This window comes from Pongo abelii, chromosome X (genome assembly GCF_028885655.2).
Source record: "Pongo abelii isolate AG06213 chromosome X, NHGRI_mPonAbe1-v2.0_pri, whole genome shotgun sequence".
Taxonomy (NCBI): domain Eukaryota; kingdom Metazoa; phylum Chordata; class Mammalia; order Primates; family Hominidae; genus Pongo; species Pongo abelii.
The window spans coordinates 120,465,973-120,492,532 of NC_072008.2; the positions used below are offsets into that span (position 1 = coordinate 120,465,973).

The 26,560-nt window shown below is 35.7% G+C and overlaps 1 protein-coding gene and 1 non-coding gene across 4 annotated transcripts in view; both read left to right on the plus strand.

The window, feature by feature from the left end:
- HTR2C (5-hydroxytryptamine receptor 2C) overlaps positions 1 to 26,560 on the plus strand; it is a 312,069-nt gene that overhangs the window by 33,909 nt on the left and 251,600 nt on the right. The window lies entirely within an intron of this gene.
- On the plus strand, positions 12,751 to 12,878 carry LOC112131172 (small nucleolar RNA SNORA35). Its single transcript, XR_002913309.1, has one exon. It is a non-coding gene; the product is annotated as a small nucleolar RNA SNORA35 (small nucleolar RNA).

Genomic DNA, 26,560 nt, shown 5'->3' on the forward strand with positions numbered 1-26,560 from the left:
TTTTTGCTTTTGTTAATCAAAAATTTAAATGATCCTTTATAATTATCAGTTGAAGTCAAAACACATGGAATTAACTAAGTACTTAAAGAACTGATTATCGTAATTAATAATCTAACTTAGCCAACTGATAACTGTTAAGACTATCTGCCACACATATTTTTCACTCAATAGTCTGTGCCAAAATTCAACAAGACTAACAACATAGTTTAGCATGCATGCTTTCTAAGATACTGCAACTTTTGTGAAATAAGTGAAAGTTACCTCGTTTTGGAAAGGAAAGTAGCCAAACAGTTATCAAGGTAGTTTCAAAGTTACATGTTCATCCATATTAGATAATAACAGTAAAAGAATTTTATATGTATGTTTTCTGGTTTTCAACATATGTCTTTCAAAAATCGGATTGACTTTTTAAATTATACATTTTCAAAACATTAATACCTTCTTAAATATAAAATATAGGTATAACTTAAGTAACTGTACCAAGTAAATTAATACATGTCCTATAAGAGGATATTATGCTTAAAGAGTTTACGACACAAGAATATTGATTTTTATTTCGCTATTTGAAAATGTGTATTAGTCTTAGCTTTAGTACATATGACTCTAATTTAAATGTAACATAGCTCTTTCAAATAAAATACAGACATTTTAATTGTGTGGAAGCTTTTATATGCTGTGTGAAGTGACTATTTGCATATTACATCATGTTTCAATTGCATTTTGCTCTTATTTAAAAATGATTTTTTCCTCCAGCAAATTAAACATATGGCCCAGACAAGTAGTACATTGTGCACATAAAATTTCTAACAATTCCTTTCAGAGATTGCCACTGCATAGATCTAAGTACAGTTGTCCGCTTAGTTCTCTCATAAGAAGTCTTTAGAGATGCTAATAAACTAATACTAAATTAATAATGAAGATACTATTAAAATATGAAAACCAAATCATATATGTGTGGTATATCCATTAAATGTATACATAAATTAATCTCTATATAATTATTTGTGCTTCCATAAAGTATTCTCAGTGACTTCCTAGGGTTTTAATTGTGTAAGAAATTACTCTCAATGTGTTGCAAGTTTCTTAGCATCACGGGGAATTGCACTGTTATTCAGATAGCTGGATTAACAAGAAACTGAGTCATCCTTGAACGGCTTCCTCTCCCTTATCCCCCGTAATAAATTTATTATTAACTCCAGTCAGCTCCAGTCAGTTTTAATTCCTAAATATCTTCACTCCATTTCTACAAACATCATACCAGTTTGGATTTCCATCATCTCTTTAGTACTAGAATAACCTTCTAACTAGTTCTCCCAATTACGCATTTGCACTCCCAAATCCATTCTCCCAATTCTTACTGCTCCTAGGAAAATACCAAAATCTCTCTCATGGTTTATAAAAGACAACCTGATCTGGTTCCTCTTCAGCGTCATATATTCCCTCACCCCCCTCATGAATAGTTGGGCCCCACTGATCTACTTTCAGTTCCTTGAGCACATGCTCTCTCTGATCACAGGGCCTTGTCAGAAATTGTGCCTTCTGTTGTGAATACTACCTTGCATTCCCCATCTCTCCTAATACTTACATCACCAGTACACCAGTTAACTCCTATATAAGCCATCAGAACACGAGCTTAAGGGCATTTTTTTTTTTCTGGGACCAGGGAAGACTTCCTGCCCACCATACCCCCTAACACAAGGTGAGCATTCTGTTATATACCCTAATAGATAACATCGTGTTCCTTCATCATAGCAATTATTACAGTTGATAATTATACATTTATTTTTGTGATTCCTTGAGGATTCCTATCTCCTCCACTAGATGTTAATTAACTCCATGAGATCAGGAACAGTATTTGCTTTCGCTCGATATTGTATTCTTAGCATCTAACACACTGTTTAGGATATACCAATGATTTAATAAATATTTGTTGACTGGATAACTGAATAAACAAATAGGTATTATTTATGAAAAAGTCATTTGTATAATTTTTGGTAATGGTTGGTCTGTGGCTGTTCGATTGCAGAGGATATTTTTCTACCTTCCCCCTAGTGGCAGCTGTAAATATTGCAGCCTGGTGAAAAATGAGAAGTCTCAGTAACTAAGACCTCAACAAAGGGTTGTATATGTGAGCTATCAACTCATAACTGACAGCAGTAAAAGTACTGCTGTGATTTTAAATGTAATGTTATCTATACAAGCAGGCGAAACTTATAAATGCCTAACACCACATTTGCATTACTGAACAGTCCAGCAAAAATTTTGAATAAGTTTCACTTCCCCTGTTTCATGCAGCATGAGGTTCACATTCACATTTTAAGATAGCAGATAATCAAATCATATCACTGCTATGCTTTATTAAATAAGCAAACTCAAATATATGTCAAATGAGTTATAGCATAATTTATAAAGTTTTAAGATTATTGCCAATACCGCTTACATTTCATACTATATATATATGCATACATGTAATACAGTATGAATATATTGCCTGAATATATGACTATATGGAATATATATATTGAATATATGTGAACATAATTCAAATATGGTGTTAGTAAATGAATACCTTGCTAAGTGATATAATTCTTAGTTCATATACTCTCCTGGCTAAGCTTTCTTATTTCTGCTGTAATGTTACATTATACTTTATATGTATTGCACGACATTGCACTCGGCTATTTTGCAATGACCCAAATTTGCCTTAAATTCCATATATCTACCATAATTCATACATTTTATTATCCTGGTCATGTTTCCGTTTTTTCATCTGCTAAAAGAGTGACGATTTTAAGACAGCATGATGAGTGCTAGACTAGTGCAGTCAGTCTGGGGAGGAATCTGAGTTCTGCATTTTTTTTTCTTTTTTTGGCAGAGGAGTCTTGCTCTGTAGCCCAGGTTGGAGTGCAGTGGCACGACCTTGGCCTCACTGCAAACTCTGTCTCCCGGGTTCAGATGATTCTCCTGCCTCAACCTCCCATGTAGCTGGGACTACAGGCGTGCGCCACCATGCCTGGCTAATTTTTGTATTTTTAGTAGAGACGAGGTTTCACCATGTTGGCAAGGATGGTCTCAAACTCCGGACCTCAAGTGATCCACCTGTCTCGGCCTTCCAAAGTGTTGGAATTACAGGCATGAGCCATGGCGCCCAGCCTGAGAGTCTGCATTTCTAACCAGCTCCCAGATTTCCATGGACTACACTTGGAGTCACAAGGTAATGAATCAGGGGATGAGAGACTTTTGAAAAGAGCTAGATGATAAATATTTTGGATATGGGAACCATGTAGGCTCTGTTGCAACTACTCAGCTCTGCCATTGTAGCTTGAAGTCAGCCACAGACAACATATGAATGAGTGAGTGGGGCTGGGTTCCAATGAAATTTTATGAACACTGAAATTTGAATTTCCTACAGTTTTCCCATATCATGATATATTATTTATCTTTTTGTATTTTTTTCAACTGGATAAAAACAAATACATCATTCTTAGCTTGTAGGCCGTACAAAAACAGTCTGTTGTTGCCAACCACCCTGCTATGGTATAAGATGCCAATCGATCACTGTTGTAGAGGCTGGAGGGGAGGTAGAGTGTGACAGGATAGGCTTTGTAGAAAGGATTACAGTTGAGCTAGGACTTGAAGAAGGAAGGCTTTTCCTGGACAGACAAGTAGGAGAAAGTGAAAGACAAAGATGTAAGCCAGCAACAGCATTAGTGTGTTCTCTGAACTGAAAGCATTGGATTGTGGCCTGAGAAGAACAAGCCTGTCTAGGTTGAGAAGGCTCAATGAAAGGGGGGTCCCTTAAATGCATGTCTAAATAGTTTTAAACCTTAATGAGTAGTGATGTCAGGTGAGCATCCAGAATGAGCAGTGGGGGATGCTATTAAGTTCTACATTTTAGAACTTCAAGTCAAGAGAGAACTGGACTACTGGGAGGGAGAAAGAATAGAAAAGACTGAGGAAACGAGGAAAAACTGCACTTGAAAGACCAAGACTCTTTGAAAGTGACTACAAAATGTTCTCAAATGAAAGCTTTGTGGACGCTTTATAGAAATGATCAGGGCTTGCAAATTTATTGATGAAATGGGAAATATGTATCACATAGCCGGACAGAGCAAGCCTGTCAAGCCATTTTTCCATTGCTACAGAGCACACAGCAGATTAAAAAGGGAAGCTAAGAACTGAGGATTGAAGATTTGAAAAATGGTCTCCCCAGATGCTTCAGTGTCTGACTGACTTTGCTGATAAGCTACAGAGTAGGAATACACGCTGAGAGGTAAAATGAGCATATGGGTTTTATAAAAGATGTTTCTATTAGTTCTCTGGAGGTGGCAGTGAAGTGAGATAATGAAATACTACAAAAAAACACCAGAGCTGGAAATTATGAAAAATGGGATATCAAGTACAAAATTAACAAAATCCAGTGCTTTTGGAACCTCTCTTCTCCCAATTATTTTTCTATTTCCCATCTCGTTCTCACCCATTTCACCACAGGATGCTGTCCAGTTGTTTTGGAGGTATGTTTCATTGGAATAGTGGAGTTAAGATTTGCTGAGAAACTACTATACAAAAAGCATGACTAATAAAAAATCTCATCATCCAATAAATGCTGAATTTTACTACCATTTAACAGATGAGGGAAGAGAGGCTTGGAAGCCTATTTATTTATCCAGATCTCCTCCAAAATAGGCAATACATCTGCCAGTAGATGTGGCTTACCTATAACCCCTGGTAAAAAGTGGGAAGGAGAGCAAAGGGAGAATTTCCGCTTTTCCACAATAAGGGAATGCTAGTTAATCTTCCATCTTCCAGATGTACAGGAAAGATTTGTCTTTGGCTTTGTTCAAATCAGAAACAATTACCTACAAGTTTTGGTCACAGCATTTTAGGTAATTATTAAATACTGGGTAACCATGAGAGGAAAGGCAGTAAGGTTTTATTAATAGAAGTTAGGAAGGGTAGCAAATATAGACATAGTAAACTTAATAGGGTTTAAAAAAGAATTCAAAGGACCTGTGATCAGGTTTCCCACCAAACAAGAGCGATGTTAAATATGGTTATAAACTATCATGCATTGAGCATCTGCTCCATGCCAGGCACTATTGGACAGTGTACAAACTATGTCCTTTAATTTTCACAACATTCCAATGACAGTGGTTATTATTACCTGTATTTAACATATGAGGCCTAGGGGCTTAAGTGAGTTATCCACAGTCCCCTGAGTCCTATAGGTTTCTATTGTGTCAGTCTGGTAATATTAAGTACCTAACACATACCAGATGTTAAACAAATGTTAACTATTGTTTTCTTGCTAGTATTGTCATTATTATAACTGACATTTACTTAACTCCTCCAAGCCTTACTTACCTTAACCATAACATGAAAGTCAACACAAAATAAGTTTGTCAGAATGATTAAATGAAACAGCCCACTTAAAGTTTCTAGCATACAGAAGCCACTTAGTTAATGTCAAAACCCTATAAATTTTCTCTTGAAGGGTGTTTTTTATTTTTAGATGAGGCTATATAAGACAGTGGATATTGATGCTTTCAGCTATTTATTGGCATGCCCCTGGATAATGAACTTCATGTTTATCTTCAGAAAACAATGTTTGACTAGAAAATGACTTTTTTCAAGTACCTGTGATCAGGAGGTTAAGAGAGTTTATGGCTGAAATATTTGGCATACACTTCAAAGTTTCTTAGTTTTTTCTATTTCATATGCTATTTCCTTTTCCCCTCTTCCTATAATTTGTCTCCCTAAGAACTTAAATAGACATTTTATACTGTTTGTGTATTTAACAAAATAGTATTGTTTATAATGCAATTAAAATAGTCTAAACCATTGGTGTCTTAGTCTACAAGTTGTCTCTTTTTTTTTTTGTTGAGACAGAGTCTTGCTCTGTCACCTAGGCTGGAGTACAGTGGCATGATCTCAGGTCACCGCAACCTCTGCCTCCCAGGTTCAAGCGATTCTCATGCCTCAGCCTCCTGAGTAGCTGGGATGATGAGCATGCACCACCACACCTGGCTAAGTTTTTTGTATTTTCAGTAGAGACAGGGTAGGCTGGTCTTGAACTCCTGGACTCATGTGATCCGCCCGTCTCAGCCTCCCAAAGTGCTAGGATTACGGGCATGACCTACCCTGCCCAGCCCCAAAAGTTGTCTTTTAATAGTTGAAGCAATGTTTACTGGTAGTGCATAAGCGCTCAATAAATGTGTTAAATAAATATCAGATGAAAGAGTAAATGAACAACTCTTTCCATTATTACTTATTATTTTTATATCTTTAGATTTCCACAAAGAATGCTTCCCTAAAATTGGATGTGTACTTATCTCTGCAAATTCATTTTGACAAAACACATCATGTTCTCCTAGATATAAAAGCACGAATGAATTATCTTTATTACACTTTACAAGTTAAAATTATATTTGAAATTGATTTTGCTACTTGATGTGCTAACATTTAAATGCAGCTCAGCTTCCTTATATTGTTTCCTTCATAATGATTTTCTTCATTTAAAATTCATTTTGATGATTTCTGGCACTCCTTGTGCCTTTAAAGCATAAGATAAAATTTCAGTTTACAACCTGATCTTTATTTTATTGACTAACAGCAACCTCTGATTCCAAAAGGAAAAAAAAAATGACCAAGTATCTCTAGCATGTTAAGAAATAACTCCTGATAGTTTAGAGTCTTCTCCAAATTTGTCAAATAAAGGCACAGCTAGAATGCATATTATTAAAAAGAGTAATTCTTTGGGAAAATGTTTATTTGAGAGCTTATAATTGAAAAGCTAGCTCAGGGAAAGAAAGCCCTGATGTCAAATTAGGGGAAAAAAAAATGAAGAAAGGGCAAGATTAGCATGCATTGTAATGGAGGGTGCTAAATAAGGCTCTATAAAACAGTGCATATTGATAATTTCAGCTATTTAGTGGCATGCCCCTGGATATTTAAAAAGATATTTGGATATAGTTTACATGAAACCTCCAAATTTCAATAGTTGGTGCCACCTTCACCATAATAAATGAGTTCCTGCTCTGTTAATTTCCATGACAGCTGGTTGTTCAAAAAAGCCTGTCACCTCCCTCCCCGCACCTTCTTTTTTGCACACACCAGCTCCCCTTAGTATTCTGCCATGATTGGAAGCACCCTGAGGCCCTCACCAGAAGCAGATGCTGGCACTATGCTTCTTGTACAGCCTGGGCTTTTCTAAAAATATTCTCTACTTATAGTTTGGATGTTTGACCCTCCAAATCTCATGTTGAAATTTAATCCCCAATGTTGAGAATGGGGCCTCATGGGAGGAGTTTAGGTCATGAGGTAAAATCCCTCATGAATGGCTTGGTGCTGTCCTCATGGTAATGAGTGGGCTCTTGCTCTGTTAGACACTATGAGAGCTGGTTATTAAAAAGATCCTGGCATCTTTCTCCCTCTCTCTTTTGCTTCCTCTCTCACCATGTGATCTTTGCATGTGCCAGCTCCCCTTCACCTTTCACCATGAGTGGAAGCAGCCCGAGGCCTTCACCAGATACAGATGCTGGCACCATGCTTCTTATACAGCCTGCAGAACTGTAAGCCAAATGAACCTCTTTTTAAAATAAATCACCCAGCCTCAGATATTCCTTTATAACAACACAAATGGATTAAGACAGAAAGTGAGAAGTGGCTTTTGAGCTCAACATTGAAGACAGAATAGAATTTAGAATTTGGAGGGGGAAAGAGAAAGAGTATCTCAAAGTGTGTGTTGGTGTAGGGGAATTTCATGAAAAACTTGGAAACCAATGAGTGTTGAATGAGGCAGGGCTGATGGTCTGTGGCTTTACTCAGTTATACTCAGTGGTTATACTCAGTGATAGGAGATCAGCTGGAATAGGTAAGTGACAGCAACTTCCAGCAGCTCTACCTTTATTAAATGTTATGATATCATGAACCAGAGAATGTAACGTTCTAAGTTTATTTTGGGGGAATGTTATGTAAATCCAAGACCATTATTTTTGATTCTTCATATCAATAGGCAATGCATTAAGTGTGCATTAGAACCAAAAATGGATAACCAAGGAGATGGTAAGAGGCAGATGCCGATTTGGTGCCGATATTTACGGTAGCTCTTCTAAAGAGAAACTCCTGTTAAGTGCTTAGAAATACGGGACTGGGCAGCCTAGGCAACATGGCAAAACCCCATCTCTGCAAAAAAAATAAAAATAAAAATAATAAAAAATTAGCCAGGCATGGGTGACACGTCTGTAGTCCCAGCTACTCAGGTGGCTGAAGTGGGAGGATTGCTTGAGCCCAGGAGGTTGAGGCTGCAGTGGGTTGTGATTGGGCCACTGTACTCTAGCCTGGGCAACAGAGCGAGACCCTGTCACAAAAAAAAAAAAAAAAGAAATATGGAACTGGAGCTCTCATCTTTGTCTCATAATTTTGATGCTTTGTGCTAATTATTACACCTGTAACAAACATCCATTGCCACCAGGTGGCTACAGAGTTATGCCATGTTTTCAGGAGCTTAAGACTCCAATGTGGTGAAAGCTTTTCCAACTCACAACTTTTAAAAACTGATAATCTATTTAATGTTATATCTACTATTTAGACAACCTTTTAGGAAAAGTTGACTTGAGTTCATCCCTTCTCAATATTCATGGGTTTAGAGAATTGATTTATATTCCCAAAGGGGGCACTAAAGCAAATGAAATAGAAGGAATTCATATGATTTGTTTCCAGTTTCTACTGAATTCATTGAATTCTGTCATTTAAAAATAATTTGTATTCGTGTTCCATAATTCACTGATTGAGATTCCTTATGGCAGAGTTATAGCTGTGAGAAGAGATGTTCACTGAATTAGAGCGAGAGAAGGATAGCAAGGCTCTTTAAAGCCTTAAGTGGAAGGTCAGAGGCAATTTGAGTAGTAGTAGTTGGCAGAATACAGATTCAGTGTCTCTGACTTCATTAAATGTTATGATATCATGGCCTACAGAACATAACGTTCTAAGTTTATTTTTTGGGAAAAATATATAAATCCAAGATTTTTTTTGACTCTTCATATTAATAGGTAATGCATTAAGTGGGCATTGGAACCAAAAAAGATGTAACCTATTTTTTAAAAGGCAAAACACTGCAATTAACATATCAAAATACTCCTGTCACAAGGAAAGGATGTTGTTCATTGCCCTAAATTATTCATATGTTTTCACACAATTTGCTGTAAACTGTAAACTGATAGAAGAGTCCAGAAGTAGTAGTTGATGTTGATACAATGAATTTCATCTTTTTCCCCTTCTTCTACTTGTGCCTATGAGGGTTATAATAAAGAATGAGTGGACTAAGTTATCTGGAAAATATATTCTTAAATATTAGATTAATTAACTAAGGTAACGATGGAGAACTATTATGTGATCAGCACTATGCCAGGAATTACCGGGGTTGCAGAAAAGTATTGGCCAAGATATCTGACCTTCACTTAAAATCTTATTGGTGAGATAAGATTAATTAACATAAAATAAAGAAAAAGAATAGTATCCTCTAAGCAGTAAGGTTTATACATGTACAAAGAGGTGAGGAATTGATGAAGCCTGCATTTCAGCAGAAGATCCTTAAGGAAGTGCTCTTATCAACTGGGGTGAATTGTATGACCATTTTCTGTCATTATCTCTTTCATATCATTGCACAGTCTCCTTTTTATGCCCCATGCAGGCCCTTGCACATGGTAGATGCTCCATAAATATTTGCTGCTTGATCAAATAATTTTTTGACAAGGATATAGTAAAAGCAAGCAAAAGAGAGACACTTTGTTTTTCTGTTGAATAGTTGTCTTGAGAAAAAAATCTGCATTGACCATGATAGAGTACCTTATCATTAGATCATAGGATCGGAAAGTAAAGCTTATAAATCTGCTTTCTAAAGAGTGCAATGCCCAGTAGCTCATCCTCACAGCCTTGAAGAATGAAGACCAAAACTGGAATGCCTAGTGGATCCTGAAACAATTTTAGTTCACTAGTCTGAATCAATTAGACATGACCTATAATATCAAGATTGCATGTGGCTAGTAGTTAGCTTTTCAGCAGAAATGTTTCTCTAATGCTTGGTGTATGTAGAATTTGATGAAAATATTTAAATAATGTGAATTTGCTCTCTTTTTAAAAAGCAGTATTTAAATAGTATGTATTTTATGTCTAACAAAGGCAGAACTCTTTTATCTTGATATCTATCTATCTATCTTTTAATTGAGATGGAGTCTCACTCTGTCGCCCAGGCTGGAGTGCAGTGGCACGATCTTGGCTCGCTGAAACTTCTGCCGCCCAGGTTCAAGCGATTCTTGTGCCTCAGGCTCCCGAGTAGCTGGGACTACAGGCGTGCACCACCATGCCAGGCTAATTTTTTTTTTTTTTGTATTTTTAGTAGAGACAGGGTTTTGCCATGTTGGCCAGGCTGGTCTCGAACTCCTGACCTCAGGTGATCCGCCCACCTCAGCCTCCCAAAGTGCTGGGATTACCAGCGTGAGCCACCGCGCCTGGCCAATATCCTTATATTAAGGAACTCTTATTTGTTTAGAAATGCTCCTCTTAAATTTCAGTCCTCCAAATAAACAAAACACATTGACCAGTATTTGTTGCAACTAGTAGTTGGCAAGTACATAATTTTATTGGAACATGGTTAGGCATAATTAGAACAGTAGCACATCACCAAAGGTAGTGATAGAATAACAGCCACCAATAAAGTAAAAACTTTGGCAGAATTTCTGTAGGTGGATTATCTGTACTACAAAGATGCATTTTGACGTGTACGCACACTGAGAGCAATATAAGAATTTAGGATTAAGGCTGTTGATATCATACTTACATATAAAACAATTATTTTGGGTACTACAACTGCTTTTCAAAACTGTCGAATAATGAACATGTATTTTTCGGAATGATGAATTAGATGGAACCACACCTTCATAGGTGAATGGCCCAATGTAAACTATTAAAACCCACAATTAATAAAGAACTAGTCACATGTTATTTTTCCATCTTTTTATATTTATATCTGTGAAATGATCTGTGCATTTAAGACAGTATCTACACTCTGGTTACCCAACAGTTTGGAAACAGGTCTCCATTGGAAAAACAGAAACATGGGTTAATTTGTATCTTTCCCTTCAATTTGCTATTATTCTAGAATTTTAGGGGAGAAAATATGCCCGTTTATGAGTCACAGAAAAGCCTGTGCCCTTTAATATCTGGAGTATGCTTTCTTCCCCGACTCCTAAAGTGGGTAATGCTTACTTTTAAATTGTTTTCCTCCTCTTCATTTTTTAAAAGCTGTTAGCCAAGAAGGCACTAGGATATCATTTGTAGTTCTCATTTTGCTGAGAAGTTTCTGGTATTTGATTCCATTCTACTTCAAATGTCTGAGAAAAGTTCCAAACCTCAACTTTGGACATGAAACTTCCCCATACAGGGAGGACAGGCAAGAAAGTAATGGAACATTTTATACCTATTGTAAGAACCAAGAATTTGTGGGAACGTGAACCAACTGGATCTCTTACACATTGCTAGCAGAAATATAAATTTGTAAAATTACTTGGAAAAAGTTGGCATTCTCTCTTAAAATCGAACATTCACAATCTGTATATGATGTTTTGTTTTAATATTTAATTAATTAATTATATCTATAGAGCCATATGTGGAGACCTGACAATGGTGATTCATACACCAAGGGTTATAATTAATGCAGTTCTGTGCACTAGAGGCCAGATTATTCCTAGAATTCAAGGATGGCTGAGCACCTAAGCAGCATCATTTGGTAAGGCAGCATACCCGGCTAGGACAAAAGTCAAGGGGGTATAGAGAAAGGCACTTGTTTTGGTTGGAACACTGTTAATTAGAGTAGTGCTTGGTTCATAAAATTTTATCTGTGAATATTTGCTGACTTAATGAAGCAAAAACTGAAGAAAAAGGTAATGATTATTTGCCAATGGCTGCTTGAGGTGGCAGATTTTCAGTCATAACCAAAAGAAAAAAATAGAGGTATATCAAATGGATAGTTTTCTGTTTTGTACATTTGAGAGAATGTGAGTTCCTTCCAGAGGCACAGGAAAGATGTGTCATTGTCCTTCAAACAATTTAAGGATAGTGATCTACAAATTTGTTGTCAGGAAATATTAGGCAATTTAAAATAGTCATTCAACATATATGTCAATGTAAAATAGTTGGATCTAAAGCAACTTTTCTTTAGTAAGGGGAAATTATAAGAAGAATAGAAAATTGTAGAATTATTAACTAAAAAAATTCCAAAATTTTTTACCAGATCCCACATAAATGGTAATTTGAAAAAAAAAAAGAGAGTTGATATTGGTGAGTGGGGCGATTTTTAGTTATGACAATAGCTATTAATTATTAAATGTGTAACAACTAATGTCAGGTAGTGGACTACACTCTTTGCAAGTTATTTCTTCCAATTCTCACAGCAGTCAATGAAGTAGTTATTATTGATTCCATTTAATATATGTGAAAACAGAGGCTACAAGAACTTGAGTGAGTTTACCAAAGTCCCACAGCTAGTCAGTGACAGTGCTGGGATTCTGAGCCCAGATCTGCCTTTTTCTAAACTCACATTTTCTTCACTGGAAGTTGACCTACGTTTGCAGTCACCATGTTGAGTGAATGAAGCAATGGGTTCTGAGATGTTTCTGGTAACCTATCCACTCCCTCCTTTAAGCTTGTTCTTCTGTATAGAGCATGGGGCCCCAACCCCAGCTCTGCTGTCTACAGCACTGCCGAGTGACCCATTGGGCTCCACCTTGACCAACTGGGCATCAAGCGGTGCAAAAGCAAATCCCTCTCAAAGCTGGGAGAGTCACACCGTGGGCTACTCCTGCATGCAGCTGGGTACATATCTCCTGGGTCCTATGACCTGCCTAAAAAAAGTGAGAGAGTGGCGAGACAGATCCAGGCAGCTCAGTAACTGCTATTACTAGAAAAGCGTGACTATGTCTGGCCGGGCGCGGTGGCTCACTCCTGTAATCCCAGCACTTTGAGAGGCTGAGGCAGGCAGATCACAAAGTCAAGAGATCAAGACCATCCTGGCCAACATGGTGAAACCCGTCTCTACTAAAAATACAAAAAAAGTCAGCTGGGCATGGTGGCACACACCTGTAGTCCCAGCTACTCGGGAGGCTGAGGCCAGAGAATCCCTTGAACCTGGGAGGCGGAGGTTGCAGTGAGCTGAGATCACACCACTGCTCCAGCCTGGTGACAGAGCGAGACTCCATCTCAAAAAAAAAAAAAAAAAAAGTGACTATGTCTGTACCAGGTTAATAGAAGATACTCAGTAAATATTATCCTCACTATTACATTATCATAATCATTACTAGCTGTGAAGATTTTAGCAATTTACATTAAGCCCTCTTAGACTCAGTGTCCTAGTCCATAAAATAAGGTTGACACTACTGGAATGATCTACGATTGTCATGGTGATTACATGACAAGATAAATCCATTTAAATTTCTGGGCAATTTGCTCATTAAGTGTTAGTAAGACAGAGAGATAAGTGGTTTTCTCCTTTTGATGTGATGAAAATGAGATTATAATTATCTTGCAGATGACGGCACCCATGTATTTGCCCCACATTTCTACTAGCTTCCTGACAAGCTAGGCTTCCCCAGCCTCTTCATTCTCCGTATATGAACAGTCAGCTTAGACCTAGTGTTGATAGAATTCCCTTTCCAGTTCTTTCTTATAAGTTAGAACTACATTGAAGGCTCATTCCTGGCCCCCTTTTTTTCCATCATGACACCTTCAAATACTCAAGTCCCCACTAATCTCTCTCTACCACATAATTTGACGATGATCAATTTCTCATTTATTCTGTTCATTCACCTTGTTAGCTTATTAGCTAATTGGTAAACCGTTTGAAAGGTCTATCTTCTCATAAATCTTAGTACTTACTGCAGCACCTATCCCAGTGCCTTTCATAAAGTAGAAGCTAAATAAATAACTATTGCTGGATAAATTAATGTAAGTTATCTATGAAGTCAGCCATCGATTTTTGTAACCAAAACTGGAGGCGAGCTTTAGAAGATTGAATGTCATAGTTTTAGCACCGTACAAAACAAGGTACTGTTTTACGTGATAAAATACAGGATGAAAACTCATTTAAAATTTAGAAAAGATTAGTTTGAATCCAGGATAAGGTAAGTAAAAAATAATTATTTTGAAGGAAGACCTCACCTCATACTATTCTTGTGTTAAAATTATGGATGGTAAACTTGCCTTCCTAGGAAATGTATTTAGGGGGGACTCCCACAAAAAGGACATGGCCCTCATTAACCCAAGGTCATATTTATGTTCTGATCATAAATCAGATCAGATCAGGTAGCAAAAGAATGTACACAATCTGCATTTCATTTACAATCTTACTATTTTCAGACAATTGAGACAAAATGTATCAGTTAAAAATATATAGCTCAATAAGTACTTATTGATTGATATGTAAAACCCTGTAAAAAAGATGACACATCTTTCCTGACAATTGGCAAGGATTAATATAATGACTTCTCTATGCCATAGTTTGGCATATATTTTAAACATTATAATTCTTTCAACTATAATCTTTATCAATGCTATTGAACTAAGAATAAAAGGAATGTGAATATCAAGTATGTGGGTGATATGGAATGGGAGTAGAAGATTGGCCCGTGCCTTTATATAAACCTTCTTGTCTTGATGTTCCAGAGACTGGCCTCCTTTTGAAATAAAAATAAATACCTTCTTCCTTAGAAACATGTCAAGGTAGGGTGCTCACGTGACCTAATAACCTTGCAAATGAATGTCTGTAATGATAGTTTTATTATTTTCTCTTTATTATTTTAACACAGAATGAATGCTATCTCAATATATCTTCATCCCTTACCCATAAGCACAAATATCCCACTGATAATAAGATGTGAGAAGGAAGTCTTTTAAATCGATTTTTAAAACTTAATTTCTTCAAATAATATAGTCTTGGGACTCATCTTGGAGGTCCATGTGGGTAGGTCAGAATCTGTCAACATAATGTCTTTTTCTCAGCATTTTTCCTAAAGGAAGCATGCTATTTTGTTTCCCTTGTAATTATTTTTGCTTCTTTTTCCTGCTAGTGTACTTTAATTTTATTTGGAAACTTGAGGATGGAAAATTAGGATTATTTAGATTTTCTAATAATATAAAACATTTTTTGTGATAAAGACTATGAATTCTCTTTGACACAAACATCTGCCTGTAGTTGAATGAAGTATTATTTAGGATAGAATGTAGTATTCAACAGGAAAAGCAATTTGTCTAAAAAATGCTTCTTTCCTTGTTGCATTTACCCTCTTGCCAGCTTGATGTATCTCCACTGCCTATTTGTTCTTTGTTACTGTCAAGATAGCAAATTTCTGTCTGGAGCAGATGGTGTAACTGCCATTGTTCAAATGCTTCAAATTCATTCTGCTGCTGGGTATTTTTATCATTAAACCTCTAATTTAGCAATATTAATAAATTGAATCTATGGACTATTCTGTCTGGGATGTCTGAACATTTGTTAAATATCTGAACATAAAAATATATATTCTTTTGATATCATGAAAATTGTATCAAAATTTATTTGATTATTTCTTGACAGAAATCAATGTAAAGATGTATTTTATTAATATGTTCAAAGGCATCATTCTCTCTCTATATATATACACATATATGTGTGTGTGTGTGCATGTATGTATTCTAAGCAGACAAAACTATTGTTTTAAACACCTAGTGATCTCACATTTTGGAGAGGTAGTAAAAAAGTACATTAAATATATATGCATGTGTATATATATATATATATATAGAGAGAGAGAGAGAGAGAGTAAGATGGTAGGTAAATGCTATAAAATTTTAGCTATTAGTCATTAGTTCTATAAATTTATTAGTTGTGTATGAATCTATAATAGAAGGTACTTGTTTCCCTTACTACTTCCTCCATTACTTATCTCAATAGAAATTTTAAAAATCTTGATGTGTGTCTTCATACTCTTAGAGTGTTTAAATTTAAATCTACTTTTAAATTACAAATGTGGGCCTTCTTATCTATACGTTCTAACAGCATGCCCCCCTCACCCCATGTAGAAAGCCATCATACTCCATATTTTACCATCAGGAAGGAATTAGAAACAAGGCTAATTTTTTTACTCTCCACCATGTTTTTAATATTAAAATGATTAAAACTGGAGCAACAAATATTTTTCATTTAACTTTGTCCTTACAGCTTTAAAAAACAAGGCAATAAGTGAAAATTTGCAGAAATATTAATAACTTTTAAACAAATTATACTCACATATAAGAATTCAGTAAATAGAATTCTGCAACTTATCATGATTTTTCGGTGATTATTACTTTAGAAATTATTTCATTCAGTGTGGTCTGTAAATTGTGGCCAGCCATGGTGGCTTATACCTGTAATCCCAGCACTTCAGGAGGCTGAGGTGGGCGGATCACTTGAGCTCAGGAGTTTGAGACCAGCCTGGGCAATATGGCAAAACCTTGTCTCTACCAAAACTACAAAAAATTAGAAGGGCACGGTGGCACATTCCTGTTGTCCCAACTACTAGGGAGGCTGAGGTGGAAGGATCCCTTGAGCCCGATGAGGTAGAGGTTGCAGTGAGCCGAGATCACATCACTGCATTCCAGCCTGAGTGATAGAGTGAGACCCTATCTTAAAAAAAAAAAATCAGTAACTAAATAGAATTCTGCAACTTACCATTATTTTTCAGTGATTACTGCTTTAGAAATAATTTCATTCAGTGAATCTGTAAATTGAAACAATATCCCATAGTTGGACAACTGTACAATCAGCAATGATCGATTCTAATTTAACAAATGTTGAACAAATCAACAACTATTAGGGTGACTATATATTCTACTTTTTCTAGGACAGTCACAGTTTATGCTTATTGCACATGTATTAAATATAATTTTTAACTCTCAAAAGTGTCCAATCTGGATGCTAAATTATATACTCATTCTGATGCACCCAGGTAAACTTGCGTGTTACATGCTGATATATATAAAGAACTATAAACAATTGTCCCTTACCTGAAGAAGCATACAAAACTTATTAATGATGCAAGATATATACATAAAATTCTCGCCAAATGTGTTTTTTATTAAAAGCTTCAATTTTGGTATAGCCAGTAAACACTGTAAAAATTCAGAGAAGAGATATAAGGATATGGATTAGAATGGTTAAGGCTAGTTTAATGGAGTTGCTATACTAAAAGACATTGTGGGCATGAAGTCACATAATTATGGGGATGAAGACGAATATGGTCTACAGCTGATCAATCAACAGTGGAAATGATTGAATATAAAGAAGAGTATGTTAATAAGAATAATAGGTAAGGACTCAAAAATTCTGGTCTCTTGTCCTCCTCTTCCACTGGCTAACTTTGTATCATTGAGTAAATTACTTCTTCCTTTTGACTTTAGTTTCTTGATTTGTAAAATGAGGGATTGAACTGGATTCATCCATTCATCAGTTTTTTTATGATGAGATTACTTTGTGCAAGGCACTCCACTAAGGACTATGTAAATGATTTTTCAAGTTCCTTTCCTGCTTTAATTTTTATGGTAATCACTTTTGTCACCAGTACCTCCAATGATACAGTTGTAGCCAGTTTAGAATCAGGTGCTTCTCTGTCAAAGAACATTTCTTGCAGGTAAATGTTCCCAAACCAACAAATATTTGTTGCATTAAATTTAATTGAAACTTTTTTCTTGCAAGTACCCTTTGTTTCCTAATTGGATTAGAACCATGTTTTCATTCCCTGTGATGGTAATGCAACCCTAGAGTGATAAGTGACTCTGCCAGGAAAAGCTGGCTTTGTGTATTTTCAGCCTGTGAATATAGCTGTTATGTTAACAGGTAACTGAGGCTGCAGCCAACTCAGCTGGGAAGCATGAATGCTATGCAATGGTTTTTTTTTTTTTTTTTTTGTCCCTTCTTGCAAATGAAACTAGTTTCCCATTTGCCCTACCTCCCTGATCTAAAGAATCTTGCCCTTATTCCCAGTGCTAATCACCTAACAGGAAAGATCATGCTCCCTGGAGTGGAGTTATGGCACTGAACAGCAAGGAACTCTAGCAACTCAAAGAAGCTGAGGTGTCTTCTGTGAATCCAGCTGATTCAAGGCTACAGGCCCACTTCCCAGTGCAGGTTTTCCTATTTTGAAGGGAGTTGGAAAAGTAACCCTAAAATATCAGTATGGATTATACATCACTTTTGATAATACACACTGATGCTCCCTTCTGCTAACTGGATAAGTTGAGGATAGATCTAGCCTAAAAGGAATCTGATGAGCAAGTGAAAATTATTTTTACTTGTCAAATATTCATTCTGTACTTGAAAATTGTGGCATGATAAATGTAGCTATGTGTTTATCCATAATTAAATCTGGAGCCTTCTTAATATATAGTAGATGCAAAATACAAGATCAAATGCAGATCATGTTTAAGTTGATAGCTCATTCTTTTATCTTTGTCACTTGTCAGAAATCAGAGACAGATATTGTGTGTGCCTGTACAGGATATAGTTAAATCCAGGTGAAGTCTACCTCTGACTAATGTATGCTTTTCACATTGATATTCATGGTCATGAAGCTAGCAGTAGGGAATTAAATGGAGAGAACTCAAGACTTTATCAAGACAAGTTGAATGAAAACTAAAAGTAAGAAAAAATAGGAGTTATAATAAATGTTTGATCATAAATCAGTGCTACAAGGAAAGCAAATAATTGTGAGGGTATTTATTTTCTCCAGATTGCACTTTTACACACAGAACACCTTGTAAACGTTGTTACCAGGGGTTTCCTCTCACCTTTGGTGTGGTTAGGCATTGGCAGGGAAACTGAAGTCCTTTCAGGAAAATATTCATAGTCAGTACCGTTTACTAATTTTTTAAAAAATAAGTGACTTTTAAGTGTTAAGAAATTTCTACTAGCTTTCCACATAGACCTGTTGACATTTTTTAAGTGTATTTTTTTTTCAGAAATACATAATCCTGTAGGTTTAAATCTGTTAATATACAGAGGCACTATTAAAAGTGTTAAATCAGAGATATGAACAACTGAAAACTAACCGATAGGAGCTGGAAATAGAGTTGTAAGCAAATGGTTGGGAATCTGTCTTTTCAAATATACTGCATGAGAAATATAAATCAGTCTTTGTTTTATTCTGCCAGTCATATTAGAATATTCTACACCCTCAATCTATAAAGCACTCAAAACTTTGAAAACTTCTGACTAAACAGGGAGAAGTAGAAGAGGAAAAGAAAAAAGCATATGGAATTGCTTGACAATGTGCTGAAATATTAAGCTGCAGACATCTCTGACTAAGTGTATGTGTAAAATAAAGACCAAATTTGAAAGTAGATTTATTTTGAAAATGAGCTCAATTATTTCAGGGTCTAGAAGCAAACACAGCTTAAACCTCTACTCATCGTGTATGTGTGTCGGTATGTGTTAGTGTTTAATTACCACTGTGGCAAAATAAGAGCATGATCCAAATTCTATGCCTCATCCTGGAACTTTCAGAGATTGTTGACACCTTACAGAATCAGTGTAAAGGATCGGGTGCAGGAAGGAAAATTAAAATGCAAACTCACACTGACGTGCAGAGTGAGTAACCAGTCTTAGAAAACCTGAAAAGCCATGACAGTGAGCAAGGCAAACTGGGTTTTAAACAGGCAATGGGAAGGCTTCGTTTTTTGCAATTGAAAAAAAAGCAAAATTCGCTAAGGGAGAGTGAGTGTAAACACTAAAAGAAAGGAAGCTTAATTGAGACCTACAAGGTGGTGGGTATGTCTTTTTTCCCTGATGAGCTATGAAACTTTTCAGGGACAGAAATAATAAGACAATAGATCTGCATCCATTGTGGTTCAGGGTAACTGACTGGGCTCTGTAACAGAGCTATAGGTAACTTTGCTTAATGTAGAAAGAAATGACTCAGGTTAAACAGAATGCTTCACTGATTTTTCCAAACAAACCTACTTAAAGAATTTGAGAAACAGGGAGTTTCCTCTCAGATAAGCTAGTGAAAACCTACTCATGCCCCAAACAATGTAGTAAACACAAATTGAGAGCGAGCAACAAAATAGCCTGAGAGTTCAATATAATGTAGAAATTCATAATTTAGAAACAAAGTCTGTCATTTTTAATACCCTCAAACAGGAATTTAACAATGTCTGTCACTGTCCATCTTTGAAATGCAGAGGCATGAGATGCTATATAACCAAGATCTTTAGGTTAGCAAGCATATAGATCAAATATGTTGTAAATGGAATCCTTGTACAACTTTAAACCTTCTTAAAGTGATAATTTGTCATATGTTTTTGACCATTATGTAATACCTTCTTAGCCTACTGTTTCAGTAATATTCTACAAGAAGAATGAATAACCTTAATGATCTCGAATATTTCTGGTTTTACTTTTGCTTGAGCAGTTTCATAAATGAATATTTTACTTGGCACATTATTTTTATTATTAAAAGAAAAATAAAGGGTTTCTCCTATTACAAAAAGTAGTTCTATAAATATTTTGATCAAATTTTTAAACTGTGTGACAAAACAATGTGAAATAAATATTTCAAATGCCATTTATTGATGAGTAAGTTGTAAATACTGCTAAATTCCATTTACAAATTCTTGGAGGAACTTGGTTTTTAAAGGAAAATATCATGATCAGTGTATGGATGCGCTCATTAGGAGACTCTTAGCCTTTTTCAGAAGATTATACTCTGCCATAGTATAAAGAATCCTGGTGTGTTCGGGTGATATTTTCAATCTAAAATCTAGGAGGCAGGTGCTCACTTGTCCTCCTCCATGCTTGGAAAATACAGGGAGGAGGCCATAGTGGCAACTGTTACTATGATTAATTTCGTTGGGATAGAAGATGGACCTGCTGGTTGAAATCAATGCATTGAGGACTCTCAGATCAGCGGGACTGTGAAATTTTAAACGCCTCAAGGTAGAACACAGTGGTAATGTTTTGAAATTTAAAGATTTTGAAATGCAAGCTACTTTTCTCAGGCCATTTCTTCTAAACAACACAACATAATGTTTAAACCATGCGTTGTTCACAGATTATAATGTTGCAGTGGTAAAATATATACTCCAGTGGCAAAAATAAACAGTGGTAAAGGGACTGAGATTCTTGATTTTTAACTTTGTATTTAACCTTGTGTAATGCTGCCTGGAAAATTTTTGTAAAAGTATGAATAGATGTAAGAAGATTAATATATTTTCACTGTATTTTACAATCTTTCTGTCCTTGAGTTTGAAGTATATTACAGGTTAAGGTTAAGCCAGGAAATAAGATTGCTTTGTAGAGCTTTATGACTTTCAAAATTGACATTTGAAGAAATTGTGCTATACTATAATAGTGAAATAATAGTAATTACAAAGTAAATATAATCATTATTGAAATATAAATTTTCATACATTTTTTGTTCAACAAATATTTATATAATACTTAATATATGAAAGGTATTTTCCATTCATAATCTATTTATCTTTAATGATAATCATTTTAGCACTCTAGTGCTGGAGGTAGTATTTTCTTCAATTGACTGATGATAACGAATCCTCGAACCATAAAAAGTAGAATTGGATTTTGTCAGTCTCTACATCTCTGCTTAAATGTATTTTACACTCACTTTAAATGAAAACAATGAAACACAGATATCATTAAGAGTGATTATTGATTAGAAATAATCAAGGGAGGCTTCTTATATGACACGGAATGCTAGTTAGAATAAAGTACACGGATGGGCCATTGGGAAGTTGAACATTAAAGACTTTGCCAATCACATCTTATCATTTGCCACACTGCAGGTAGAGATTTATCCACATTTTGATCTTATAAGACTCAAATCTCATAGTACACAGAAGGTGTGTGTTACAGAGTGTTTTCAAGCTATGACATGCCACAATGAAGCTTGACAGTAAATGTTTAATGGTTGGCTCTTTTGGTAACAAATTGGGCATATTTTTATTTATTTATTTATTTATTTTTTTGGGATTTCTCTTTTTATTTTATTTTATTATTATACTTTAAGTTTTAGGGTACATGTGCACAATGTGCAGGTTAGTTACATATGTATACATGTGCCATGCTGGTGTGCTGCACCCATTAACTCATCATTTAGCATTAGGTATATCTCCTAATGCTATCCCTCCTACCTCTCCCCACCCCACAACAGTCCCCAGAGTGTGATGTTCCCCTTCCTGTGTCCATGTGTTCTCATTGTTCAATTCCCACCTATGAGTGAGAATATGCGGTGTTTGGTTTTTTGTTCTTGCGATAGTTTACTGAGAATGATGATTTCCAATTTCATCCATGTCCCTACAAAGGACATGAACTCATCATTTTTTATGGCTGCATAGTATTCCATGGTGTATATGTGCCACATTTTCTTAATCCAGTCTATTATTGTTGGACATTTGGGTTGGTTCCAAGTCTTTGCTATTGTGAATAATGCCACAATAAACATACGTGTGCATGTGTCTTTATAGCAGCATGATTTATAGTCCTTTGGGTATATACCCAGTAATGGGATGGCTGGGTCAAATGGTATTTCTAGTTCTAGATCCCTGAGGAATCACCACACTGACTTCCACAAGGGTTGAACTAGTTTACAGTCCCATCAACAGTGTAAAAGTGTTCCTATTTCTCCACATCCTCTCCAGCACCTGTTGTTTCCTGACTTTTTAATGATTGCCATTCTAACTGGTGTGAGATGGTATCTCATTGTGGTTTTGATTTGCATTTCTCTGATGGCCAGTGATGAGGAGCATTTTTTCATGTGTTTTTTGGCTGCATAAATGTCTTCTTTTGAGAAGTGTCTGTTGATATCTTTCACCCACTTTTTGATGGGGTTGTTTGTTTTTTTCTTGTAAATTTGTTGGAGTACATTGTAGATTCCGGATATTAGCCCTTTGTCAGATGAGTAGGTTGCAAAAATTTTCTCCCATTTTGTAGATTGCCTGTTCACTCTGATGGTAGTTTCTTTTGCTGTGCAGAAGCTCTTTAGTTTAATTAGATCCCATTTGTCGATTTTGGCTTTTGTTGCCATTCCTTTTGGTGCTTTAGACATGAAGACCTTGCCCATGCCTATGTCCTGAATGGTAATGCCTAGGTTTTCTTCTAGGGTTTTTATGGTTTTAGGTCTAACATTTAAGTCTTTAATCCATCTTGAATTAATTTTTGTATAAGGTGTAAGGAAGGGATCCAGTTTCAGCTTTCTACATATGGCTAGCCAGTTTTCCCAGCACCATTTATTAAATAGGGAATCCTTTCCCCATTTCTTGTTTTTCTCAGGTTTGTCAAAGATCAGATAGTTGTAGATATGCAGTGTTATTTCTGAGGACTCTGATCTGTTCCATTGATTTATATCTCTGTTTTGGTACCAGTACCATGCTGTTTTGGTTACTGTAGCCTTGTAGTATAGTTTGAAGTCAGGTGGCGTGATGCCTCCAGCTTTGTTCTTTTGGCTTAGGATTGAGTTGGTGATGCGGGCTCTTTTTTGGTTCCATATGTTCAAATTGGACATATTTTTAAAATTATTGACATTCATTTTGAATTTCTCATTCAATGCAATGGCACAAACATCTTTTGAAGACTTACTAAATACAGGGCACTATGCTAAGTGTAATGAAGACAAAAGCAGATTCTGTGCATTCAAGTAGCTTACAGTCTGGGGAATAGAGATTTCTTGACCTTATTTCAAAAGCAGGACCTTTCTGTCTTATGGATTTGTGATACAACATCTATTTTATTGCACTGTTTCTCCTTGTTTCATTCTCTTTCTTTCTTTCTTTTCCTTCCTTCCTGTCCTTCCTTCCTTCATTCTTTCCCTCCCGCTCCCTCCCTCTTTCTTTCTTTCCCTCCCTTTTCTTTCTTTCTTTCTCTCTCTTTCCTTCTCTTTCTTTCCTTTTCTTTCTTTCTCTCTTTCTTTCCTTCTCTTTCTTTCCTTTTCTTTCTTTCTTTTTCTTTCTTTCTTTCTTTCTTTCTTTCTTTCTTTCTTTCTTTCTTTCTTTCTTTCTTTCTTTCTTTCTTTCTTCCTTCCTTCCTTCCTTCCTTCCTTCCTTTCTTTCTTCCCTTCCTTCCTTCCTTCCTTCCTTCCTTCCTTCTTTCTTTCCTTTCTTTCTTGCTTGTTGCTTGCTTGCTTGCTTGCTTGCTTTCATCAGTGTCTTGCTCTGTCACCCAGGCTGAAGTGTGGTAGCACAATCGCAGCTCACTATAACCTCAAACTCCTTGTCTCAAGCCATCCTCCTGCTTCTCCTTGTTTCTTAAACTTGAATAAAGTGTTTATTGGTAGTAGATTTTCTGCTAGATTTTCTGCTTTAGCAGATGCCACTAGACTCTGTTGACATGTAAAATTCACGAATAGGTGCATATATTTTCTCTTAAGATAAAACTGTTTTCTGCTTTTGCATAGTCCTTATATTTTAGAACATGAAATCAGTTACCCCTGTACTCTGTTAGAAGCTCTTCTGGTATGGTGACATTGATTAGTATATTCTCATTTAAAAGTGGAGAAACAGTTCTGTGAAATACTGAACATGGTTTTCTGACTAGCTCTCATAGTGAGGGTTTTCTTTTATGATTTGATTAGTTTTCAAAGTAAAAAAAAAAAATCTATGTCTTTCCAAACTTGGCTAGATTCAAGTGGTCATCCATATAAAATCAACAAGGGATAAGTTAATTTTCTTTCAACACTTGCTTTCAACATTTTACTTTTTTCCTCATTAAAATTCAAATTGCTCTCAAGAGCAGAGAAGTATGACTATATTTCCCAACAGATGATAATGAAAAATATTATCGAGAAAGGATGTTATGCCATTTTATTTTATTTTAAGTTCCAGGGTACATGTGCAGGATGTGCAGGTTTGTTAACATAGGTACACGTGTGCCATGGTGTTTAGCTGCACCTATCACCCCATCACCTAGGTATTAAGCCCAGCATGCATTAGCGTTTCATCCTGCTGCTCTCCCTCCCCTTACCCCCACTCCCCGGCAAAAGGCCCCAGTGTGTGTTGTTCCCCTCCCTGTGTCCACGTTTTCTCACTGTTCAGCTCCCACTTACAATCGAGAACATGTGGTGTTTCATTTTCTGTTCCCGTGTTACTTTGCTGAAGATAATGGCTTCTAGCTCCATCCATGCCTCTGCAAAGAACATGATCTCGTTCCTTTTTATGGCTGCATAGTATTCCATGGTGTATATGTACCACATTTTCTTTATCCAGTCTATCATTGATGGGCATTTGGGTTGATTCCATGTCTTTGCTATTGTGAATAATGCTACAGTGAACATACGTAAGCATTTATCTTGATAACAGAATGATTTATATTTCTTTGGGTATATACCCAATAATGAGATTGCTAGATCAAATGGTATTTTGTTATGCCATTTTATCAGGATGTGGTCTTCATTCAGGCAATAATAAAATAAAGTACATTAATTTTTATACATTTTTGGAAATATCAAGGCTACATCTTCATAGCTTAATTCCTATTACTGTGCCTTATATGAAAAAATATGCAATCTAAGAGGAGGGAATTGCCATAAATTAAAACTTTGAGTGTTTAATTAATACTATGTGATACCATCATATAGAAAGTTTAAAAAACTTAAGCAAATATTTTATTTTGAAGCTTAGGAACATATAAGTTAGTATCTTATATGTAACACGGGTAGATGCCCGTCAGATTAATAAGTGAGATATTTATTTATGTTTTTATTCATTTTTTGATGTATTTACTTAGGCTTTAGGTGTTGTTGCTTGGCTTTTGTTTTGTTTGTAGGGCTGCTGTACCTGAATGATCACATTTTTCTAGCTTCTGAGTTTGTTTAGAAAAATGTGTGATCTTGTAATTTAGGGCAGTAGATTGTAATTTTTTATAGAAATTAGTTTTTAACAAATTAGTTTTTTATAGAAAGATTTCTTGGACTGATTGTGAATTTTCAGTTTACAACTGACACACATAATTGTTTTCTTGTTAACAATAAGCTTTAGCCCCCAAACAATGATTTTATAATTATCTTCCAACATTTTGCATATTGGTGTTATTGATGAGTAAATCAAGAAAAAAATTCAGCAATGAATTTTGCACAATAGAATCAATTTTCTACAAAAATAACTTGAAAATAGGAGCCATGATTTTTAAAACGGAGAAACAATGTTATTATTAGTGAATTAAATGTGAACTTTGTGATATCAGATTATTTTTGCTTTTTTGGGGGTTCACACTTTCGTTCTGTGTAAGTGAAGTTCCTAGATAATTGAGTCTTTGCAGATTACAGAGCATTCAAAATATATTAGGTTGGTGCAAAAGTAATTGCTGTCTTTGCCATTACTTTTTTTTTTTTTTTTGCACCAACATAATAAATGTCTTATTGTTTGCAAGAGCCATGAAATCTAGGTTATTGATTTGTGTCTTAGGGGAAATGGGAGTAGCAATATTGATTACTTTGTAATCTTTATTTTGTCATCTTTAATATATATGTTAGTGTTTTTAATGTAA